The 24,619-nt window shown below is 43.1% G+C and overlaps 1 protein-coding gene across 9 annotated transcripts in view; it reads right to left on the bottom strand.

Annotated features, from left to right (window-relative positions):
* The window catches only part of PDZD2 (PDZ domain containing 2), a 354,642-nt gene that overhangs the window by 186,472 nt on the left and 143,551 nt on the right, over window positions 1-24,619 (bottom strand). Inside the window, exon 1 of one of the 9 annotated variants that reach the window (XM_081301027.1) lies at window positions 10,407-10,960. The exons of 7 other annotated variants lie outside the window; for them this stretch is intronic. The gene's annotated coding sequence lies outside the window, so the exon portion shown is untranslated. One more of the 9 variants, XM_081301019.1, reaches the window with a different exon arrangement.

The following is a 24,619-nucleotide window of genomic DNA, read 5'->3' as shown; positions in this document are numbered from 1 at the left end:
GCCCATAGAGGGCCGACTCCATTCTTTGGGGTCTGAGATGAGGACAAAATCACACCAAAGTGTGTGGCAGAGGAAAGCACCTGGGAACGCGGCACCAGGAAGCGGGGAGGGGAGAGACTCCTCCCCTCACCAATGACAAAATAGAAACCCCAAAGCCGTGCTCCCTGTGACCCACCTCCTCCAGCCACACCCTACCTGCCCATGGTAACCACTCAGTTAATCCCTACCAGGGGATTAACGCACTGATGAGGTTAAGGCTCTCGTGACCCAACTGTTTCACCTCTAAACTTTCTTGCATTATCTCACACATGAGCTTTGGGGGACCCCCTCATATCTAAGCTGTAACACCATTTTACACTATCTGTGTAACTCTGTAGGGCACTGTCCTTCTGAGCCTAAGGTCAAGGGCTGCAAAATGAGGACAACACTGAGCCACCCAAGCATGAGCTCCTTTAGTTAAAAACCTCAGCACAAAGCCTGACAAAGAACAGGGACTCAGGAAAGGCCACCAACCCTCTCTGCTTTCCTTAATCTTGTGAACATAAGTCCCACAGGTATGAGGTAAGGATTCATCGGGACACAGGAGAGACCTAGCCTGGAACACTAACTGGGCATTCATCTCATCACGCAAAGACCTAATCTTGCTCTCGGCAGTCTATCTAATTTGCTTTGTTTCTATTCATTAAGGAAAAATTTTTTCCCGTCCATCTTAAGCCAACTTTAAGCTGCGAATTAGTGGAGACAGAGACTTTGGGTTTTGTAGGGAACACCTTATACTGTGATCCTTGTGCTAAATGGACCCATGAAAATCCACCATGACAGCAGCAGCACTGATCCCTCTACAGCAACACTCTCCACCCCTGTCCCCCAAAGGCTCACCAGCAGCCCTGGGCTGGCTTGAAGGAGACCACATCTGCAGATGAGAGCAAAGCCTCTGGCTCCTGTAACCACAGAAACTCTAACGAACTCCTTCAACCCAACCCCAGCACCTCATTCCCCCACATAAATTGTTGCTCCAAGTTTAAAGTTGGTGGAGAGGCATCTCCAAGAGTGACTGTGGGTTGCTCTGAATGATCCCCCGCTGTCTACACTTGGGGCTAATGTTGGAGCCTGGGTTGGAATCCACCATCTGCATCCCATTAGGCCCGTTTATGAGCTCAGGGCATGACTGTCTGGTTTGCATTTGGGGCACAGAGGGAAGCAATAAGGAGCAGCAGAAGGGCTATTTAAAAGACACCTGGTGGAAGTTTGTTGCACCAGAAGGCACCTCGAAGATGACCAGGCAGTGTGGCTGGAGGAAGATGGGGAAAGGACCCCAGGAGGACTCAGAACACGAGTTCTGGTATCATCCCTACCGTCTACCAAATGTGCTCCAGATGAAGCCTTGAACTTCTCAGCCTGAACTTTACCTCAAGAGAGTGAAATTGGATTAGATGTGCTCTGAGATCCCTTTTAGCTTGAAAATTCTAGTAGTTTGGTCCTTTAAGAGAGAGAGACCCCCTGACTGATGAAACATGAATGCTAATATCTAGCATAGCTTGTTGCCTCTCAGTGGTGCTGGATAATTGCTCTCTGCATAAATGAATGAACCGATGCTGATAAGGATATAAAGGAAGCCTATGGAAATTCATTAACAGGGACTGGGGCTGAGGCTCAGCAGCAGAGCGTCTGCCTAGCACATGTGAGGCACTGGGTTTGATCCTTAGCACCACATAAAAAAATAAATGAATAAAATAAAGGTATTGTGTTCATCTACAGCTAGAAATACATTTTTTAAAAAAGAAAATTCTTTAACAGATACAGTGCACCATATTCATTCACATACACACATTCCCAGATGTTTTATTTTACTTCAAGAGTTGCAAAGTGTTATGACCTTGGTCAGGCAGTGTGCTAGACATTGTAGGGAGAGGGTAGAATAATCTTCCTCACTTGCCACAGCAACCTGGGACTAGCAAACCAAGAAAAGGCAGAAGATGACAAATCTCAGACAAGGTACGATTCCAATTCAAATGTGGTAAATGGAACTGGCATCTTAGAGCCAGACTTGACAATTAAGACTATAAATGAGAAAGAGATGGACGTGGTGTGCTGTCAGTCAGGGTCTAGCAGGAATCCAAAGGCACGATCAGAAAGGTTTAATTAAAGGGGACTGTTTACAGAAGTGTCAGGCAGGGCGCAGCACACAGAGGCCAGCAACCATGGGAAGCATTGGTAGTGGTCTGTGTGGGAGCTGGAGCCATGAAAGTGAGCTGCCCCTCAAGAACTTGGAAGAAGTCAGCCATTGTCAGAACCTCAGCTGGGCGGGCGGGCAGGCAGGACAGTGAGGGGAAGGATAAATACCCTGACGCTCTCTCCTCTTGCCTCCCACTGACAGATCACACTGGTTGAACCCAAGCAGAAAGAGAAGGCAGGAGAGCCCAGATGCTGCAGGTCATACAAGTGATCCACATGGCATAGAGGAAGGCGGCAACTGACCTTGGGGACTGGAAGGAACAAGAACATGTCCATAACTATGCTGTATAGAGGACAAATACACTTTTGAGTTTTCAAAAAAAATAATTTGTTCTGCAAAATGGCTCCCACCATAGAATCGATCTAAAGGGAAACATAAAGGTCTTCTAGAACATCTCAGATATAGTTAATTTATTAAAATGGGAACTTCTTGAAGTGCAAATAACTTCTTCAGGACATTTGTATTGATTAAGACATAGTGTATTTGTTTCCAAAGGACCTAAAAAGTGAAACTGTTCAGAAGACAGCTTCCTAACCAGACAAAATTGGTTCACAAGTATTCTTTTATCTATCCACACAGGCCTCCCCCCAATTTCAAATGATAAAACCAACTCCAAAGTTTGCATACTAATGCATTTTTCCATTTATATATTTTATCGGTTGGGAATTGAAATAAGAATCTCGGAGGTCAGCCAAAAGTCTTAAGTAACGAATGAAAGTCATATATTATCTCTTGATTCCAAAGTGTAATAAGACATGTTATGAGAAACCACCTGAGAAACGGCACTCAGCAGGCAGCATTTCAGGGATCTGACTTTCACACAGCGATTCTCTGCCAACTAATGCTAACCTTTAACAGGCTCCCCTGGAAAAAGATTCCAAAATATTAGTGTCTCCAAAATGGCATCTGCTTTTGTGCAGGATTCTACTGATGGCAATGGAAATCTGGAACTGGGATTAGTGCCCCTTCTAGGGGTGGAGGTTTAGGGGGTGAAAGGTAACATGAGGGAAGAGAAGGAAAAGCTGAATTAAAAATAAAATGCCTTGTGGTCGCCTCCCAATTAGTGATTGTGTGTTTGAGATTCCTCAGGACAGTCTCAGCTCTTATAGCCCATGCTACTTATATGTCAGATCTGGAGGAGACTTGCCCATATTATGGTCCTTTGCCTCTGCGGGAAAATTCACTACCAATACAATTAATGAGTGTCTATAATACGATGAAAAATCCTGGTGTTATTCATTCACCATAACATCTGAATTCCTATTATATACTGCCAATGGTATAAAGGTGTTCAGGATAAAATAATGAATTACATAGTGAAAAGTATACACATTATATAGTATTTAGTAGGCTCCAGAACCAGATTGGTGATTTTTTTTTTTTTTTTTTTTTTTTTTTTGGTATCAGGGATTGAACTGAGGGGTACTTAACCACTGAGCCACATCCTCAGCCATTTTTAAAAATATTTTATTTACAGACAGGGTCTCGCTGAGTTGCTTAGGGCCTCACTAAATTGCTATAGCTGGATTTGAACTTGCAATCCTCTTGCCTCAGCTTTCCGAGCTGCTGGGATTACAGCAGCTGATATTTGAATCTCTGCTCACAGAATCCTCATGAGGATGAGATAGGCTCATATATGTGATGCTTCTAACAGTACCTGGTAAGTAGTAAGTGCTCAACAAAATTTGGCTATACTATAAAAATTGCATTCCTAAAATTTGGGTCTAGTAGGAGACAAAATATAAACAGGAAAATGATGGTACAATGCTAAGTGCAATTAAGAACTTCCTTTCACACCAATGTTCTAGGAGGAATGGAATGGCTCCAATAGGCCTTTCATTCATAAAAAAAAAAAAAAAAAAAAAAAAAAGAGAGGGCATCACTGCACTTGAGCCCAACCGGAAAACACAGAAATGAACAGTCCACTTTCTCCTGCATTCTGGTCTTCCTGACACCACTGAGCACTTCCGGAGTTTATTTCATCTTCAAGGCTTCCCAGAGGCTGACATGCACAAAGGATGGAAGGCAGAGGGAACAATGGCCAGTGTGCAGGCAGGGGTGAGTCAGAGCCACCGTTTGGCTTTCACTCCAGCAGTGCCATGTCATTTTAAAACAGTCTCCACTGCCGAGACAGCCTGGGACGTTCTCACATGGGGACTGGCTAGCAAGCTCCAAAGCAAAGAAACCTTTTTACCCCCAAATGTCTCATAGTCATTCCTACCTTTGAAGTTGGAAGAGAGAGTAAAATTACTTTCATCTGCCTAGAAAACAGCAGAGTCGAGAGGAATCTCATATGGAATCAAAATAAGAATCAAATGAGGAATCGGACTGCTCAGATCTGAGTGAGCCCACGGTCTCCTTAATTCTTTTTGGAGATAAGGCGGGGCATAAATAAATCTCCACCTGTATCAGTCTGGCAGCAAATGATACCAAACCCTGACTCCAAATGGCTTAAACAGGGAGGAACTGAACCATCTCATAAGACCGGAAGAGAGGGGGCATGGGGAGGGGCTCGAGGGGCTTCTCTGGGGCTTTCTACAACCTGCTTTCTCCTGCACGCTGGCTTCGTCCCAAGAGGGAAGCAAGACCTGTTAGCAGTTCAAGATGGCAACATGCAGAGGAAGCAAAGAGACCACCCATTTGTGTCCTTCTTAGGAATGAGCAAACCTTCCCTAAAATCTCCCCAACAGACTGGAGGTCTTCACACCCCACTGCCAGGATTGGGTGGCAGGCACTTTCCTACACTTGTGTCTGGGGTGTGGCATGGAGGCACCAGACCGGAATGGACTAATCATCTCAGAGAACAATGCTTCTCAGTTCAAATCCACTCCACCCACCAAAGGGGCTGCTGGTGAAGACCAAAGAGGGAAATGAGCATGACCCTAATTCAAAGAAGTTAACATGCTGTACAGCTATTCTCACAAATGGAGCCCTGATAAGCCACAGGATCAAATGCCCTCTGCCTGATACTTTATCCATAAGCAGCCGCATAATGACCAAATGGAGGACTCTCAGGCACATCAATATGAATGCTCAACAACCACCCTGTTGGGGCAATTTTAAGCACTACTGGCTGAGATCAAAGTATAACATGGTCTAGGCAGACACAGTGGCCCATATTTGTAATCCCAGCTACTTGGAAGGCTGAGGCAGGAGGATTGAAAATTCAAGGCCATCCTGAACAATTTAGCAAGACTATCTCAAAATTAAAAAATAAAAAGGGCTGGGGATGTAGCTCAGTTGTACTGTACCCCTGGGGGCAATCCCTCAGTATGGGGTGGTGGCCTATTTGCATAGTCATGCCAAGTGGGCACCTGCAGTATCAGGGTATAAATGTTGAAGAAAGAACTTAGAGGAGGGTTCCAAGTCAAAGCGGGGTCCCAGGCAGGGAGACTCTTGCCAGTAAGCATGATGGAGTAGAAGAAGAGTACAGGATTTTTTTAAAAGCTTGGGGAAGGGAGGAGCACTAAACTTTTTTTTTTTTTAAGACTGTTTATTACATTTATTTTCTTTTTCAGTATTTGTATTAGTATACTGGCATAGGAAACTGAGAATTTAAAGTTTTTATAATGTTAGATATATTTACTATGCCAAGCATTGTGTAAGATACTAGAAATAGCAGGCAGATTTTAAAATTTCTTGTGACAATTTATGTCAGTCTGCCTTATAATATTGGAGTTAACAATTTGTCTATCAAGACAGAAAATAAGCACTTATACAAACATACATATTCACAAACATAGCTTGAGAAACATATTAATAGCAAATAACTTAAAATTTATGGTCTGCTGATATTTCATAATGTGTTAAAAAACAATTGAAGTCCTTGAAATTTCATTTAAAATAATGGTCTTTCCCCCTTTGTGAACTCATATGACCCTTTAATGTGATTTAAAAATTAGTCATCTCAGTTTAGTCAATCATATCTTTTATGAAATAATTTTGTAATTAATTCTAGGGTTTTTAAAATCTTTTTTATTATTCAAACAAAATCCATTTCCACCATCACGTCTCTTTCCTTTTCTTCAGGTAGACAGTCTTGAACCTGGACAGTTTTAATGTTTTCTTTTTTTTTTTTTTTTTTTATTGGTTGTTCACAACATTACAAAGCTCTTGACATATCATAAACTTTCAAAAATAAAGAGAACAAGAAAAACAACGATTGCAACAAAATTTTGGCTGCTGGAAAGCACACAAACTAGTGATAACTGACTTTGTAGATGAGAGAAAGCCAAAACCTAGCCCAGCAGTGTGGGAAGTCTGGGATTCACAGCCAGAACTCCAGAGAGGCTCTGGAATTGTGAGCACCACGCACTGAAGAAGCAGGGAACCCACCCCAAAGCAGGAGGGCACGCTGAAGATCTGAATATGAAGCCATCAGACCGCCACATCCCTCTCTTAATTGTTGATCCCTGGTAAGGGCTTGCATTCTGTGACCTGTTTGCTCTGCTGAGTCGGGACAGCTATGAATTGGAGACACCAACTTTGTGGAAGGCATACCACTCTAAATACAGCAGGATAAGAGAAAGTCTCCATACCAAATGGTTAGACTCCTAGTCTTCTTTCCATCTGGCTTCCAGAATGCTACAACCAATCAACTCTTCTGTGTCTTGAAATTTCTCTTTACCTGGGTAGTTTCTCCAAAAACAAGATCCTCCCCTAATGAGACAGTCCTCCAGTAAAACCACCAGAGAGCTAATTCTACAGCAGAGGTCCTCCACACTAGCTGTGCATTCAAGTCACCTGCAGAGCTCTTAATAATCACCACCACCTGGGACCTAGCAAGATCATACGTCATTCCATTACTCTGCAAATATCCCTGGGAAGTTACTGTGTGCCAGGCATTGTTCTGGATTCTGAGATTTTCCTGGGTCGCCTTCTTGGAAGGGAGCTATTTCTGGGTACAAGTTCCATCCTCTCAGACATTACAGTTAGGGTTTTAGTAGTCATTTAGGGATCATCGGACAAGTGAGGAAAGTCTTTACATGGAGGAGATTAAAAAACAAAAACAAAACTAAGAGGAAATCAGAGGAAACAGAAACAATGCAGGGAGGAGAGAAATACTTCAAAGAAGCTGTAATGAGATCTGCAGAGTTGAGCAGCTTTTCATCCATGAAACAATAACAGGAGGCTGTAAGAAAATCACAGATCTTTAAGGAGCTCTTGGGAATTAGAAATTTGATGGCAGACATAAAAAAGGAATATATGGGTTGGAAGATAAAATGAAGAGATTTCCCAGAAAGTATTTCTGTACTTTTGTTTTTTTGTATGTGTATGATACTGAGGATTGAACCCAGGGCCTCACTCATGCTATGCAAAGGCTCTACCACTACAAATAAGTTGTGTCCCCAACCCTTGTTAGACTATTATTTGGGGACAGAGTCTTGTTGAGGAAAGGGGGAAAAAAAGAGCTGAATTGCCTAGGCTGGCCTTGAACTTGCGATCCTTTTGCTGTCTCAGCCTCCTGAGTAGCTGGGATTACACTCATGACCACCATGACCACCATGCACAGTTGGAAGTAGAATATTTTTTAAAGGAGATAGAAAAATGTAATAGAAAAAGAAAGGTAGTCAGTCCATAAGAGTTTCCTTCCAATCAATAAGTGGTACAGAAGAGAGGAATGGAAATTTTAGTTTTTAAAACTCTAGAAAACTGTTCAGAACAAAAGGGCAGAGCTTCCAGAGTGAGAAAAGCCGCTGGAAGCCCAGTAATGTGGATGAAAAAAGAGTACTACTGAGATACAATGAAGTCTCATTACAAAGAGAAAGGAATATTATAAGGGACAAAGAGGAAATCCTAAAAACCTTCAGAGAAATACATTCAAAGCCTCAGGACTTAGAATGACATCAGACATCTGAACGGTATTAAATCTGGAAGAGCAGTGCTTCCCCAATTCAAAGGGAAAGGGATCCCCAATATAGAATCCATATCCCATACAAATTGTCTGTTAACCTTGGAGGATCTCAAAAAATCACCTCACATGTGGCTTTGTCAGGACCTTCTTTCCGGAAGATGTGTTTTTCAGAAAGCGGATATAAGAAGAAAGACGTGAGGTTTAGAAGACAGGGGATGCCACCTGAGAAAGAGACAAAATGCCTCCCCAGTATGATACAGAAAGGACATCCCATGATAGTGTCTGTGCAGACAGCAAATCCAGGGTAGAACCGGAGGACAAGAGGTAAACCAGAGGACAGGATACATTTGGCACTAAGAAATGTACAAAAACTTGAAAAGTGATTGTCTCTGGAGCATAGATGTTGAGGTTGGTGAGGGGTCCGTAGTTATAAGTCTTATAGAAACATATCAGTTTTAAAAGTATGTATATGTGTCCTTTTGATACACATATAAGAGGGAAAGAAGAGAAGGTCAGACTAGGAATTGGGTTTCAGATTGAGAGTAAGAATCGGAAAGAGATTCCCAAGCAGCACCCTGGAGCGCCCACTCTGTAGAAGGCAGAGCACAGGTGCCTGAGTAATGAATGTCCTGGGAAACAGAAGCCTTGATGAAGAAGACTGGCCAAGTACCATGGCAACACAGTAGACACCTGGAGGTCCCAGGAGTCAGGGTGGAGTGAGGTCCCTTCAAGGAAACAATTCCCAAGTGTGACCTGCTGGAGCATATGGAATCAGCAGGAATAGGCTGAAAGGAAGCTCAACTCCATGCCAGGCATGGCATTGGGTGATTTATGGAAGCAAGAAGGCAAACTGAAAGGCAGTGCTTAGTAATTCTGCACCTTCTTCCTTTCACCCTGGATGGGGCTCGGGGGATGCTGAATGCACCTCCTGGACAGTTATGCCTGGCTGTGCAGCCTCAAAGCACAAGCCTGGGAGCAAGTGGAGTGAGCCCCGGGTACTCAATCCAGGTTGGTTTTCTCTGTCACTTTCTATTCTATGTCCCGTTTCAAGTTCTTCTGGTGGTGGCCCATCTGAGAACCCCTCTTTCAACAGAACCTCCCGCTGCCATCCTGGAATCCCACAGCTGCCCTAGTTTGACTGGAGACTCTGAAAGCCTTACATCTTTATCTATCAATCTATCTATGTATCTATCTATCTTGTACTGTGCATTGAACTCAGGGTGCTTAACCACTGAGCTACATCCCAGCCTTTTTTTTTTTTTTTTTTTTTGGAGACAAGTTGCTGGGGCTGGCTTTGAACTTGTAATGCTCCTGACTCAGCCTCCTGAGTGGCTGGATTACAGGTGTGTACCACCGTGCCCTGCTATATTTTAAATTTTAACTATATTTTAAAAATTCATCTGCAATGTGAATTTACACTTGCAAAAACACCCCTACTGCTATATTTTGTGTATTTTAAGGTACTTCCATATTAGAGTCTGTGCTATCCCCTTATATCAAACAGCTTGACCTATTTTTATGAAAAGCATTTATTGTTTACATTCAAAAAAATCTTTTCTCCCAGAATGACAGCTTAAGTTACCTCCCTTCATGAGACAAAATTGACTTCATTTCACTCCTAGTATTCATAAACTCTAGTAGAGAGAAGCTACATGATAGAAAATGCCATTATCTTTCCAAACATCTTTCATCTTTAAAAGATCTTTTCATTAGTGGATACTCTAATCAAAACATTTCGTGAATCAGTGGCGGGGCTGTGGTCCAAGCAGGATGTTCAGTAGTTTGGGGCAAAGATCTGTCCCAAATGAGACTGTGACCTCTTGTGGGGTCATAAACACAGCTCCCTGCAATAGAGAACACCGCTTTGTTCGGCCCCAGATTTGCTGGCCTGCTAGCCAAAGTGAGAAGCAAGGGATAAGGACAGGTGCCTGGGCTGCCAAGCTCCTCACCGCCCCTCAGCACTCTCACAAAAGGTGTAGGAGAGGACTGTGGCTCGGGAGCCCCTCGGGATTCCTCCTGGTGCGCGCCCCCTCCCTGCCCATCACACACACACACACACACAGGGCGCCTCCTTCCGTCCAGTAATTGACAAACGAGCTCCAAATCACTCCTCCCGAGGAACACAAACCACCTCTAGACACGCAAATCCCCAGGTGGAAAACCAAACACTCAAGCGACCTGGGAGAAGGCGAGCGTGCGGCTGCTCGGTCTCGTGCCTTCTGTGGCTAAATTCCCAGGCTGAGGGATCCAGCCTCCGTCTGCACCGCAGCCCGGATCAGATCGGTGAGCGGGAGGGGTTTCCAGGCAGATTCCTACCTCCAGTTCTGAAGTCACCTCTGGAGGCTTCCTCGGAGACTGTGTCCTGAGCAGCTGGCCTCGGGTAATCCGTCGGGGCCGGGTTGAGCAACCCCCAGGGGCCGGTCATTAGCCTAATCACCTGCTGGCAGTCGGGAGGGGCGGGCGAGAGGCCGGTTCCCCGCCCCGGGCCGCCGCCCTCCCGAGGTCCCGACCGCGGCGGGCAGTCCTGGAGCAGGATCCGTGCAGGACTTCCCGAACGCTCCCCTCGGCTGGCTACAGATCTGTGGGAGGACCCCCTCCCTCCCTCCACGGGCCCCGGTTGAGGAGGTTATGAAAAGACTGTAATGTAATCCTAACGCGGCTCGTCACTCCCGGGCTCACTTGTCAAAACTCCACAGCATTCCAGAATCCCTTCCCCGACACTCCCCTCCTCTCGCCGGGAAAAGGAAACCGCCCCGGGAAGGATTGCAAGGAGTTTGGGGGTTTCTTAGGCAGACGATTTTGTTTATGTCAAGTGCTCAGGAGCTTCCTGCTGCAAACTGGGAGCAGGATTGAAGGAGAAAACGCCCTCCCGGTACCCTGATACCCTCACCCAGCTGCGAAGTTCTCTTTCAGAGCCACCCTAAAAGAGGCTCCACCTCCCTAACATCATTCATTTCATAACCACTCAGTTTCATAATCAGCAGAAGCATGGGTTTTTTTTTTTGGGGGGGGGGTACTAAAATCACAACTATCACACAGGGTGGGATGTCAGAGAACTTTCCAGAAATCACCAGTCAGATCCTTTCTGCAGGAGTAACCAAATTTACCACCCCTGAATTACAATTGCCCGTGACTGCACGACTCAAGCATTTCCTTTATACCTTCGCCTGCTCGCCTGCCCCTCCCACCTTCAGCAGGTTCAGTCAGCAAGTCAACCCCTAGAGAGGCCCGAATGGGCTTGGGCTGCACAACCATCTCTCCAGCTGCAAACTGATGAGGAAGCCCGACCCACGAGGCCCAATTGTTTACATCACACCCACTGAGGGCTTCCTGTCTTAAATTAATGGTAATACAAATAAGACAGGAAAAGAGTGTTTGCTTTTCTTAAAAGTAGGAGAGGGGTTTGGGGGCGGGGGGGAGTCGCTTTTCATTGCTTTTTCAAACCTTCAGTAGTAAATTTATTCCATTTTTACACTTCTAACATTTGTTGAAAAGTAAGAGCACTGCTGTGCCAAACCTCAAACCATTAAGGAACTTCTGCTCAAAACACATTTTCACCTGGCTTGGGGAGGGCTCCAAGTTGGAGCTCCCAGGGGAAGCTGAGCTGGAGGTACAGAGAGCGCCTGGGGTTAAATGGCACAAATAAACTCACTCCAGCCCTGTGAGTCCTTCCGGGGGACTTGCATACTTGCATGGACAGGTATACACCCTCCCCTCTCCTTGGGGTTTGCACCAAAATCTTACCGGGTTTCCACCCTGCCCCTGTGTCTCTAAGCTATTTTTTTCCCTAGGCATCTAGCAACCCCTAAAAGCAAATGAACTTTGCAATGGACAGATCTGGTGGAATTCAAAGCAATTAATTAAAATGGAGGAGGCCAGGGAAGGCTTCAATTCCCAGTACCATTACTGCCACTGGAATGGGTAATTAGAGCCTAGGAGAGGCCAGCCCATGTCAAGCCCAGGCTGGAAATCTGCCCATTCTGAGAAGCATCCCAAGAGCACTCGTAAATACTCATCATAATTACCAGTCCTGGAACTACCACCTCCAGTTGCTTCATTCAGGCCAGTGCAAGAGGAAACCGGAAACAGGCAGGGGTGCCAGGCTGTGGCATGCCTCCTTTAGAAGTACTGGAAGGAAACAAAACCTCAGGATAAAGTCTATCTCAAGGAGGTTGTGTACTGCAACCAACACCACCTCGTGGAATTGAGGAGAACTCTATGCATGTCCAGGGAGACAAGCTTTGCCAGCCAGTCCCCAGAAGACTGCAATTCCTGGGTCAAGGCAAGTTAGAGGCTGATGACTTCAGAAAAAGCCAGATGTATCATGATGCCAATGCAAAGTATCTGGCTTACACATATTAAAATGAACGCTAGCTCCTCCTCCCTCCCCTTTTCCAGCTCTCCTGACATGGGGTGGGAGTTCTAAGCAGATTCATGAGCATCCTTTTATGTGGCAAATCAGTATTTGATAAGTTTTATGGGAACCATGTTCAAATTGAATAATTTTTTAAATAATTCCAGAAGTGCTCCTTTTCTTCCTTTCTGAGAGCCTTTTCCACTGATGATTTCCTAATGCTGCTGCTTCTTTATTCTTTCAGTCCAGTGTGTAATTTATGATGTGTAAATCAGTACCTTTTAAAGTAAATCAGGGGCTTTAAGTATAATGTAAATAAATATCCTGCCCCCCCACTCCATCTTTGTTGCTTAATATCACTTTAGTGTGTGTATTGCTGGGAATTAAAAAATCTAACCACATCTGCATAATATCTTAGCTTCAGGAAGGCTTTAAAAAGCATATGCCATTCTCATCAGCAGGTCAGAAAGATAGGATCGGGTCTGTCTTTTCCCTACCCAGGCTTCACTGCTACCTGGAAAAGAAATCAATGGCTCAGTAAACAAAGTAGTGCTTAAAATGTACTCTAAGATTTCATCCTGGGTCTGGTTTAAATAATACTTGAAATTGCTCCATGCACACCCAGACTCTACGAACAACAGGAATTTAGGTTGGAACTGCTAATGTGTTAAGAGAATCCAAAGTGGCTTCAACACATTAAGGAATGGTTCATTAAAGACAGTTTAGAATTCAGCATGATGGCTGATTACAAAGTAGTATCCTCGGGGGTGATAATCAGCAGGACGGGCTCAAATGAGGCTTAATATCTACATTCAAAAAAAAACAGACAAAGTGGTGAGGATCATGGGGATCGTGGAAGATCATGCATGAAATGGGAATTGTATCCCATATTGATAAGAAACAGGCAACCCAACACTAGGGTGTTCACACTGGTGACATGGAAGGGAAATACCCCACTGCTCCCTATCCTGTCATAAAGAATTTGGTAGCAGACAGAAGCTTATGAGGAGGTGTGTCTCTTTTGAGGTTCCTTGTTTTAAGGAAGATGTGAGACACTGGAAAGGTTCCAAAGGAGAACCTAAATGATTAAAGAGACAGAAAATAGAATCTATGAGGGAAGGTTAGAGGACTTGGAGTTGTTTAGTCTGGAGAGGAAAAGTACCTAAAGGCAAACTCAGTCTTCTATTTGAAGGGTTATTATACAGAGGATACTGACCAGCTGTTCTTCATCTCTCCAGAGGACAGAAGAGGTAAGAGACTCAAAATACCACTTTAAATCTGGGTCGGATTTATCTTGCTTGTCCTAATGGTAACTGACTTGACTTCAGAACAGTCTCATTTGCCATTCCTTTGCAGTCTCCATGTAGATGTCATCTGAGTCTTGCCTGTTTATGCAGAAGCTACGCTAAAGAAAAACCTCCATCCCCTTCTTGAATGATAGTTATTCCATCCATGTAGGAGCAAGGACCCTGAGTCTCTGTGTTCCTAACTCACAAACAAGGTGCCCCAAGAATGTAGTGATCTCCAGACTGAGCCTGTGTCTTTATTGGAATGGGTACCTATAAAAATACACCCAACTTCACATACTGGATAGATGATAAGAAGATCTCATAGATACACTCTCAAATTTATGTTTCAGTATACAGGAAGCATTGCTTTTTGTGTGGGCAAAGAAATATTAGTTGATGATGATAATGATAATAATAGCTATGAATTATTAAGCTCTTACTATAATTATGTTGGGCACAGTGCCCAATCTATTTCATGTAGGCTACCTTTCTCATTTATTTTCTTGCAGTAGCTCTGTGAAGTGGAAATAATTATTAGCTTTATTCTAACACAAAGAAACTGAGTCACCAAGAGGTTAAGTAACATAGCTGGTAAATGTTGGGAGTCCCGATTCATACACATTTAGTCTGACTCAAAAGGGTGTACTTAATTAAAACACTGCCTCCCATCATTAAACATTTTTAGCTATTCAGAGGGAGGAAACACTGGGGAAATAATTCGTGCTTCTTGGCCCAAGTGGACTAAAAGTCAAGTCTTCTACATGTTTATATTACTGGAGGAACACAGTCAATTTTTCCCAGTATAACAGAGAAGGATGGAATTGACCTTCTGATTCAGAGGGTGTATGACTGTCTTCCACAGGGCTGAAAATCCAAATGAGAGTCACGTCTATTTTAGTAAAATTGAAATTTAGTAACATATTGAAAAATTTTCCCATAAATAGTCTCACCTTGAATATCGTGGTTCTGTGACTGCTGAATTTATGAATACAAGTGTATTCTGACTGTGATGCTCAAAACAAACTGAGCTGAACTGAACTTTTCCAACACGCTGGTGGCCAAGGCCCTGGTCGATCATTTCCAGGGAGTCCCCTATGGGTGTCACCTAAGAATCTTAAAACCCAACTATTTCTTTTTTTTAATTTATATATTTTTTAGTTGTGGATGGACACAATACCTTTATTTTATTTGTTTATTTTTAGGTGCCACTGGGGATCAAACGCAGTGCCTCATGCATGCTAGGCAAGCGCTCTACCACTGAGCCACAACCCCGGCCCTCAACTATTTCTTTTGATTTAGCTCCATGAGAAAGCATATGGATAGGTCACATATTTTCTTTATGCCAACTACTTTTAGGTCAAGATGAAATTTTTAATGAGGCTTATTGAGTACTGTAATTTATCCACAGTAGATGATTCATGAAACAGACATCAAAATGATTTTTAGAAGGGCAAATGAATCATATGCAAACAAAAACTAAAAAGCCTTGATCAAAATTACTCCAAAGGATAGATATTTTCCCATCAAGACAATTTATCCTGAGTCCGTAAACAGAGAGGGGTATAATTATACAAGTGTTTGTTAATAGATCTGAACCTTATGTAGCTATAAAAAGCTGGAGAGAGGAAGAAAGCGGAAATTCCCAGGAGTTCCCCAACCACATACAGGCCATGGGATCTCCATACATACAAAGCCCAACTGTGACATCAAACAAAGCACGAAAAGAAACCTCAGTATTTTGACACAATCCACATAAATAAGTTCGAATTGTCCTGAAACTAAACAATGACATTTCTACCCAATAAACTTTCAGTTAACACATGGACAGAGTGGTGACTTACTGGCATTCCAGGTGCACTTAATAGAAACATGATGCCCAGAATCAAAAAGGTCTTTGGTAAAGTTGGTTGAAGGGATGGATGAGTGTGCAGATGTCTCAACAGATGCTGGTGCTGCCTCTTTGCCCCTTTGAATCTACATTGGGAAGATGTCATCAATGCTGCAGAGCCCACAGCTCCAACAGGGGCTGAGCCATTTGACACTGGTACCCTAGAAACAGTGCATGGGACCAGAGATTGGTTTCCAACCCAAAGATACCTACTGTGTGTTTTTGCCATAAATAAGGGAGGTGGAGTTACAGGCTTTGATTTAAAAGTCACTATTATTTATAGTATAGATTCTAAACTCTGAAGTCCAACAGAATCAAGTACAAAATAGTTAACATCTACTGATGACTTGCTGGAAGCCAAATTCTTCCCTAGGCTCTTTACATTTTAATTTTTATTTCATTTCATTTGTGGTCCTGGGGACTGAACCCAGAGACACACTACAACTAAGCTACATTCCCCACTCTTTATATTTTGCATTTTGAGACAGGGTCACACTAAGTTGCTGAGGTTGGCCTGGAACTTGGGATCCTTTTGCCTTGACCTCTCAAGTAGCTGGAATTATAGGTGTGTGCCACATCACTTATCTGTTCCTCAATAAATCCTTATTACAATCTTAAGAGTGTATGTTAGTCAGATTTTTGTCACTGTAACAAAATGCTTGAGAGAATGAATCATAAAGAGAAAAGATTTATTTTGGCTCATGGTTTAGAGGTTTCAGTCCATGACTGAGGGGACCCATTGCTTTTAGGATTTTGGTGGGGGTGCCAGATGACAATGGTAGGGAGTGTGTGGTGGACAAACTGCTCACTTTATAGATAGGAAGGAAAAAGAGAGGAACAGGATGGGATCTCACAACCCCATTGACCTACGCGAACTTCCCACACAACCCTTCTTATTCTGTAAAGCACAGGACAGCCTCCCAAAGGATTATCCAGTTGAAATGTAAATATGCAGAGGTGGAGAAACCGCTAAAAGCTCTTAAAAATCTATTAAAAATGTAAATTCCCATCTTCTTTCTCTTTTCTTACAGCACCAAGCTTCTAGTAGGAATTCAGCAAATACTGGTTGAGTAAACATGAAAGAATGGGCCGAATGACTGCCACTCCCAGGATCCTTTGCAAGAAACACTTAATTGAGGGTGGTCTTATAATGGCAGGGCATTGGGTGGGAGTTAATTTATCTATACCAGAACCGTCCAATACCCAGTGCCCAGAAGGGAATTCTGAAATGAACCCAATCTGACACTGGAGCCTGAGCCCAATGCAAGGGATGTTGAAGTTGATCCTAGGAGAACTGACACACTTGGGCAAAGGTGTCAGCTCCTCCTTATTGGTGGCATCTGCAGTGACGCACTATTATGCTGTGAAAACTTCTCCAGCTGATTTTCACCCAGCTTCAAAGAACAAATACAGCAAAAGAGCCAGAAGGTCATGGAGGGATTTGTTCAATCTCTCAGCCCTTGTCCACCACCCACTCCAACCACAACCACACAACCTGGAGCCTCCAGCAGCCTCAAGCCAAGAAACTCTCCTGCTGCTGATGAGAAAACATGTGGGAGCAGCAAGATCGTCCAGCCATGACCTGTAGATTTCAACAGGGTCAGTGAAATGGGGTCAAAGACCTGGAAACTTAAGATTAAAGGCCAACATTCTTAGATACAGCACAAATCACACAGCATTAACCAGAAGACTAAAGGGGGTGTGGAGGGAGGGGAAGAGAGAGAATCCCCCATTCTTGCATCCCCCATTCTCTAGATTTGAAGACCACATCTTCTAGATGTATCTTTTACAGTCAGAAAACACAGGTGGTTTTGGTACAGCTGTATATGAGAGAACTTAAAACCTTAGTCCCCAGTCATTCTTAAGTCTCTCGGGAGATATTTAACTGCCTGCCCAGAGCTGGTGAAAGCAAGTTAAGTTCTTTCTTCCCTGGGGCCTCTGTACACATTGGGCTGGGGCTGTTCTCCCTACTCTAACCACCCTCCCATGCCCAAGTCAGGGGGCCCCATCTTGACCTTCCCCTTGAATATATTCAGGGCTCTTCTTCAGATCCCATAGCAGCCTTGCTGCCTGTGCACTTGTTTGTAACCCTTGTAGACTAGCAGCTTTTTTAGGGGAAGTTCATGTGGCCTTGATTACTGTTTTATTTTCAGGGCCTAGAATTGTATCTGGCACATACAGGTGCCCAGGAAATATTGCCAAATGAATGAGTATAAGCCAGGAGACTTCCAAATACATTCATTCCTGCAACTACTTATTGAGTGCTTACTGTGAACCAGGTACAGGGGTAGGCATCGGGAGAACAACTATTACTAACCTAATATTAACAATGATGATGGTGATAAAAAGAACCATGGCTAATGATTACTGTGCATTTACCAGGTACCAGGCATCATGTTGAATTCTTCTCTTTTTTTTTTTTCTTGTAATCCTCCTCCCCAAACCCATATGGCAGGTACTATTATTATTCCTACTGTATGCAAACAAATCTCTAACATTTAAGTTTTCAGAGCTCTACATACATGGGTTTAACTCACATCAGCTAAGACACGGTTACTCATGAATTCACTCCCGTGCTTTGCTGGTGGCTATCACTTGCCTGGAGTGTCCCTACTCACTCTTCATCTTGTTTGAAATTTACTTTAAAATATTTTGATGCACACTGTGTGATGTCAAGCAGTGTCAACCACACTCCACACTTTAGAGACTGTGAACTGACGTGTGAAGGACATTTATCAGGAGTCTACATTCCACGGTTGCATCAAATTCTTGAAATATCATTATCTACATTAACTATAGCAGGTTCTGTAATTAACAAAATGGAAGCTGGAAACAAATTTTTCTCATTTGTGGAATGAAAATTTTCAAGGTAATTTGGTTAGGAAAGTTCATACCAACACCCCTGCCCCTGCCTGCTGGGCTGTGAGAATCAGGGAACCAGCTTCCTCATACTTCTTAGTGTTGACTTCAGCTGTGGAGATGAGGCCAGCATCCCCCAATAAGGCAGGATTCTGATGATAAAGTCAGCTGATTCTTCCTTCAGAGTGCCATTGCATGAGCTCCAGAGTGAACCTGCTGGGAAGGGGCTGATTGGTGATATCTCCAGACTTACAAGGGAGGTGTGACTGGTCACTAATACTCTTTTCGTATGGCCAGAGTCAAGGATTTGCATTCCTGGTAACCTTCCACCCTGTAGTGAGGTTATGGGTCAGGGGACAGGTAGTTCTTAATATTTCCTGATAATTTAAGGCTATTGATGCTGAACAAAAGAACCTGACAACTGTTGAGCAGGCAGCTCAGATGGGTTCCCTTCCCTGGCTAGGCAAACATCCATTCATCTTTCAACACTGGGCTCAAAAATCCCCCCTACTGTGAAGGCTTTCTTGAGAAATCATCTCCTTTTGGGATCTCTGAGAGTTGCCCAAATGGCTTCTTGCTGAGATCTTTCTTATGAACCCCAATTGCCTATGATAACATGGGCAGGTCTCTTCCTGCACCCTGAAAAATTCTAATTTACCAGGAATTTATTTTAGAATATGTTTTATTGACCCAGGTGCCATGCTAGGTGAGGAGACGCCAATGAGCAACATAAGCTTAGAGGCCGAGGTGGGCAAATGAAGTGATGGGCAGAGATTATGGGATAATGTTAAGTCCAGAGAGCTAGCAGAATCCCATTAGGGGCTGCTAATTAGACCTGAAAGGCTAGGGAAGGCTTCCAGAACAAGTGACTATGAGATGAACCCTAAAGAAAAGAGTCCAGGAAGTAGAAATGGCAAGTGCCAAGGTTTATGCCAAGACAGGGGAGGTCATGTTCTGTGGCCTTAGAAAATGCACACTGGCTCCAAGTGTGGTTGGCCTGGGGCTGGTGTTAGGAGAGTGGAAACTGAACAGGGGCTGAGAGTAGAGCCCGCAAGGCCGTGATTTGGGCTTCATCCTTGAAGGGCTTTTAGCAGGAGAGCGGTATGGACAGATTCTCAAGTTGGAAAGATCACATGGGCTTCAAGGAGGAGAATATCCTAGGAGAATATCCTGGGCGGAGGCAGCAAGAGGGGTGAGGATGTTGCCATAAGAAACCAGGCAAGGAAAGATGGAGCCTGGCCTAAGCTTCCCTGGTGTGAGGAATGACACTCGGCATTGCACTGTTTATAGGTTCCCCTTTTCCACTAGACTGGCAGTCTCTTAGGGACAGACTTTGGACTTTATGGTAGTATCCCCTTATCTTTAAGGGATATGTTCCAAGACCCTAGTGGATGCCTGCAACTACAGATAGTACCAAGCCCTATAAGTACTCAGTTTTTCTTATACACATAAACTTTAGTGCCTTCTCCATCTGAAGTAGGCAATTATCATGCATGGTGGCTATAACATTGGCAGTTTCAAGTATGACAGAAAAACTAACACAAATTTCTTTTTCCTTCTCCATAATATTATAGATAGAAGATTTATTCTTACAGCAGATCTTAGTAATTTTAGCACACATGTTTTCTTCCCTTAAGTCAAGAATCTTCACCTTTGCATTTAAAGGAAGCACTTTATGGCTTTTTTTTTTTTTTGGCTATCTATGAATTTTCAGCATCACTATTCTTGCACTTTGTGGTCCTTGTTAAGTAAAATAATGAATTTGAACACAAGTACTGCAATACTGTAACAACTGATCTGATAACTGAAATGGTTACTAAGTAACTAATGGGCAGGTAGCATATACAGTGTGGATACACTGGGCAAAGGGACAATTATGTACTGAGAGGGATGGGGCAGGACAGCATGAGATTTCATCCTGCTACTCGGAATGGCATGCAATTTAAAGCTTATGAAATTTTTATTTCTAGAATTTTTAATTTAATATTTTCAAACCATGACTGACTGCAGGTAGCTGAAACCTCTGAAAGCAAGACCACAGATTAGGGGGGACTGTTATATTCATTGCTGGAGCCTCAGTGGCCACAGGTGGTAAAACCTTTAGTAAAGGGTTGTTTGTGCATGTTGAATGTCAGAATTCTTTATGTGCAAAATGATTTACTTTTGCTAATCCCTCATCACCAGAGCCCCCTAACCTCACTCCACCCTTACTCCCATCTTCTCTGCCTGAAAAAAACCTCTCTTCACCCATTACTATACTCTTTGTTACATTTAGATGTTCCAAGGTATAGAGTGACTCTACTTCCTTCCATAGGAAGACTTGATTCTAGTCTTCACAGTCCCCTAAATACCCTATGCTGACCTTTTCTTCACTGTGGCCCAGCTCATTCTGCTAGTTCATCTTGTCAAGACTCCATACAGGCCCCAGCTGTAAGAGGTCCCTCTCCTACCACCTAGCAAGTTTTCCAGTGGTAATCCCATTTAAGTGGAGTTGCCTCTGCCTCCCATCAGATATCCTACGTCCATTTCATTACATATTAAGTGTAAAATAAAGCAGTCTCCCATCTGCAAGAAGCTTTCATGAACTCCAACTAACCTGATTCAGAATCTTACCCAACCGTAATCCCATTAATATGTGTTCCTGTCAGTTGCAAATGATTTGATGTTTTTCCAGTGTTTGCTTTCCCAGGAAATAATATTAGGGCATTACAGATCCAAATCATCATCTCTCCTTCCCTGGTCTGTACCAAACACTCAAGCTCCTCCTTCTTTGTTTCCTGGACCAAAGAAACTTGTTCCAGCTCACAGAAGTCTTTGGCTTTAATCTGCCCCTGAGAACTGGGCATTGGACACCATGAACCCAGGAGCAGAAAATCCAATGTAGCCACTGCCTACCTCTCTCTAGGCCTGGCCCACACTGGCCCTACCAGATGGTTTTATAATAATGAGCACTGTGTTATCCAGAAGGTTCTACAATAAACTCTTAAGGAGATTTAAATCTGGAGAGTCTCCCAGAGGCTATTCTTTTCCTTACAAACTTTCATCTAGCATGGCTGACCCTTCCCTACACAGGTTCCTGCTCATGTTGCCAGACAAAATACAGGAAATGCAGTTAAATTTGAAATACAGATGGAAACTTGAATAAATTTTTATTCTAATAAGTCCCAAATAGCACATGAAAATTTTTATTTGCTAAATCTGACAATCTTAATTTGTACTTATACTTTGTCTTTATTAAAAAAATCACTTCTGCACTCATTAATGGGTAAATACAGAGAAGATAGAACATATCACCTGGTCAGAACTTGGGACCCTTGAAAACATTCCTTGTGGTCCCTGTCACTCACTGATGGATGCCTTCTTACAAGGAGAGGCTTTTAATCATTTTCTTTATAGCTGACTTCAAGTCCCTCACCTTTGCCTAACCTTTCTCATTCCGTTTATAATTCTCTTTCCATGATCACTCTTTCTGCATCATTAATTTCAACCACTTTGACCCTCTTCCCTTCCCAAGCAATTACCATTCCATTGAGCGCTTCACCTTGACTTGCTCTCTTCTGATGCTATATCAAAATGTCTCCTCTTTACAAGTCAATGAACCACATTAAGGAAATACCGAGCAGGTATCATCTAGCTCCAATTCTTCCAAACTGACCTCAAGGATTGCACTCCTATTCCTAATTACTCCACACTTTCCAACTCCAAGAAATCCTTCCAGAAAAGTCACTCAGGTCTCCGACCTCAGTTCTGATCTGTTCTCCACTACTCTCCATCAGCTAGAGAAGCTCCTAGTTGGAAAAACAAAGGACCAGGCAAAGCCTCCAGTAATTTTCTCAAAAATGAATAAAGCTGGCTTCCTCTGTAGGCCCTTGGGGCATCTCAACCTTTAAATCTGTGTTGTTCCTGGATATGGCAGTGCATGCCTCTAGTCATAGCTACTTGGGAGTCTGGGCAGAGGACTGCAGATTCAAGGCCAGCCTGGGCCTTGAAGGAAGGACATTAATGAGATTAAGAGAAAGTTGTTAGTGTAAGGATTGGTGGTGGGGGGTGGTATGCATTTTGAATTACCGGAGTCATGAATGACATCATTAAACACAGTCATGGTGGTAAAAATGGTAAGTTGCTATTAGTAATACTTAGCAACTTAATAAGTTGCTGTTAATACTTTGCAATTTGTAATGAAAGTATTAGTAAGTAGTCATAAAAGCATTAGTGATTAGTGATAAAAGGGTGTTATATTATTAGTGTTATCATCACTTTTATCTGGATATCACTTCATTCCACAAGGAAGGAAAGATAGATATGATTGTACCCACTCCACAGAGATGAAAATGCCTCTGAAAGATATAAAAATTTCAAGAACTCAGGTTTCCTTTTCCTTGTTACTTTTGTGCTAGGAATTGAACTCTTGCGCATGCAAGATCACTGAGCTACATCCTCAGCCTTTACAATTTTGAGACAGGGTCTCACTAAGTTGCCCAGGTTGGCCTTGAACTTGTGATCCTCCCACCTTGGAACCCAGGTGTCTTGACTTCTGTTCCAGGGTATGTCCTCCTTTCCTGGCACAAAGTTGTTAGCTCTTTTGGGAACTGGCTGGACTCTGGCCAGAAAGCTGCTTTCAGATTTATTCCAATGTCCCTGGAAGGATGTGCTATTGATTGGGGACTGGGCAGTGTCAGGCGAGCAGCCCAGTAAGGGAAGGCTTTGGAGTTGGGAGACTTGGGTTTGGATCTGAGCTCTTCTTTATCAGCCTGGATTCTCTCATCTATAACTGAGGATAAGGACAATTACCTTGCAGAGGTGTTGTGAGCTGTAATGAGCTGGCATGTGTCAAGTGCTGGCATGTAACTGTGAATGTGTATAAACATTATTTGAACAATGACTATAATTGTAGGTTCAGGAACCTAACTGTGTAGAAGAGTTCAAATATATGCAAATTCCACTGAAATCAGGATGAAATGGAGGGGAACTGGTAGTTTTCTATAGCTACCACAAGGCTTACCAAGTTATAACATTTTTTTTAAAAAATGACAACAGAAAGTTACAAATTAATATTGGATTTTTTTTTTTTAAACCAGGAATTGAACTCAGGGGCACTCTACTGCTGAGCCACATCCCCAGGCCTATTTTGTATTTTATTTAGAAACAGGGTTTCACTGAATTGCTTAGTGTCTCGCTTTTGCTGAGGTTGGCTTTGAACTCGCGATTTTCCTGCCTCAGCCTCCCAAGCAGCTGGGATTACAGGCATGTGCCACAGCAGCATGGCTCACTTTTTAAGTGCTGTGTGTCAGACCTTGTGATAAACCCTCACATGCACATCCTCCTTTAATCTCTCATCACTCTGTGAATTAGGGATTGTTCTTTATTCCATTCTATAGTTAGGCAAACCTTGGCTTAGTGGGGTTAAGAAATCGCCCACAGTCACACATTTCTCAAGTAGTAGGATCAGGACTCAGCAAGTTCCTGCTCTTAGCCACTTGAAGCCCAGTCAAGCCATTCTTGCAGATGCTTCTATGGTGTGTGTATGTTCAGTTCAGAGGAAAATTTACCTCGCAGCTATAGTTGTCACCACCGGGTGGTGGGCTGACAGGTGACGTTTACATTCTTCTTTATGCCTTACTGAACTGAATGTGCATGTTCTACAGTTTAAAAATGTTTTTCATTTTGATAGCAAACTTTAAAAAATAAGTCAAAATTAGGCTCCTAAAAATGAGAATAGCTAGTCCACACTGGACGGCAGTAGGGGCAGGGGAGAAAGACACAGATGTAGCATTTTCAAGGTCCATTATAACTAAACTTTCCGGTCCCCCATCCCCAAACTTCTTGAAAATTAAGATTATATCCTCCCTGTGGCCTAAAAGCTCAGGTTCTATTAGCTCAGTCTTTGGGGTGGTAGATCTGGGTTCTAAACTTTGAACGTATTCTCAATTTGAGCATGAGCATTACTGACCCAAAGATTTGCAAGTTATTTACTCTGTAACATTAGCAATGAGTTCCTAAAAATCTGTTTTCTTTGTTGATCACATTTTCCCTTTGCATGATTATTTATCACTGAGGAGCAAACTCTTTCTCTTCCATGGTCATTACTAAGGTTAAAATGATGAAGGATCACCAAAGCAAACATTTGTCTTAACTGTTT

Source organism: Spermophilus citellus (assembly GCF_964194105.1).
Source record: "Spermophilus citellus genome assembly, chromosome: 1".
NCBI lineage: Eukaryota > Metazoa > Chordata > Mammalia > Rodentia > Sciuridae > Spermophilus > Spermophilus citellus.
The sequence above is the reverse complement of the archived record's forward strand: the minus strand, read 5'-3'. Positions and strand labels throughout refer to the sequence as shown.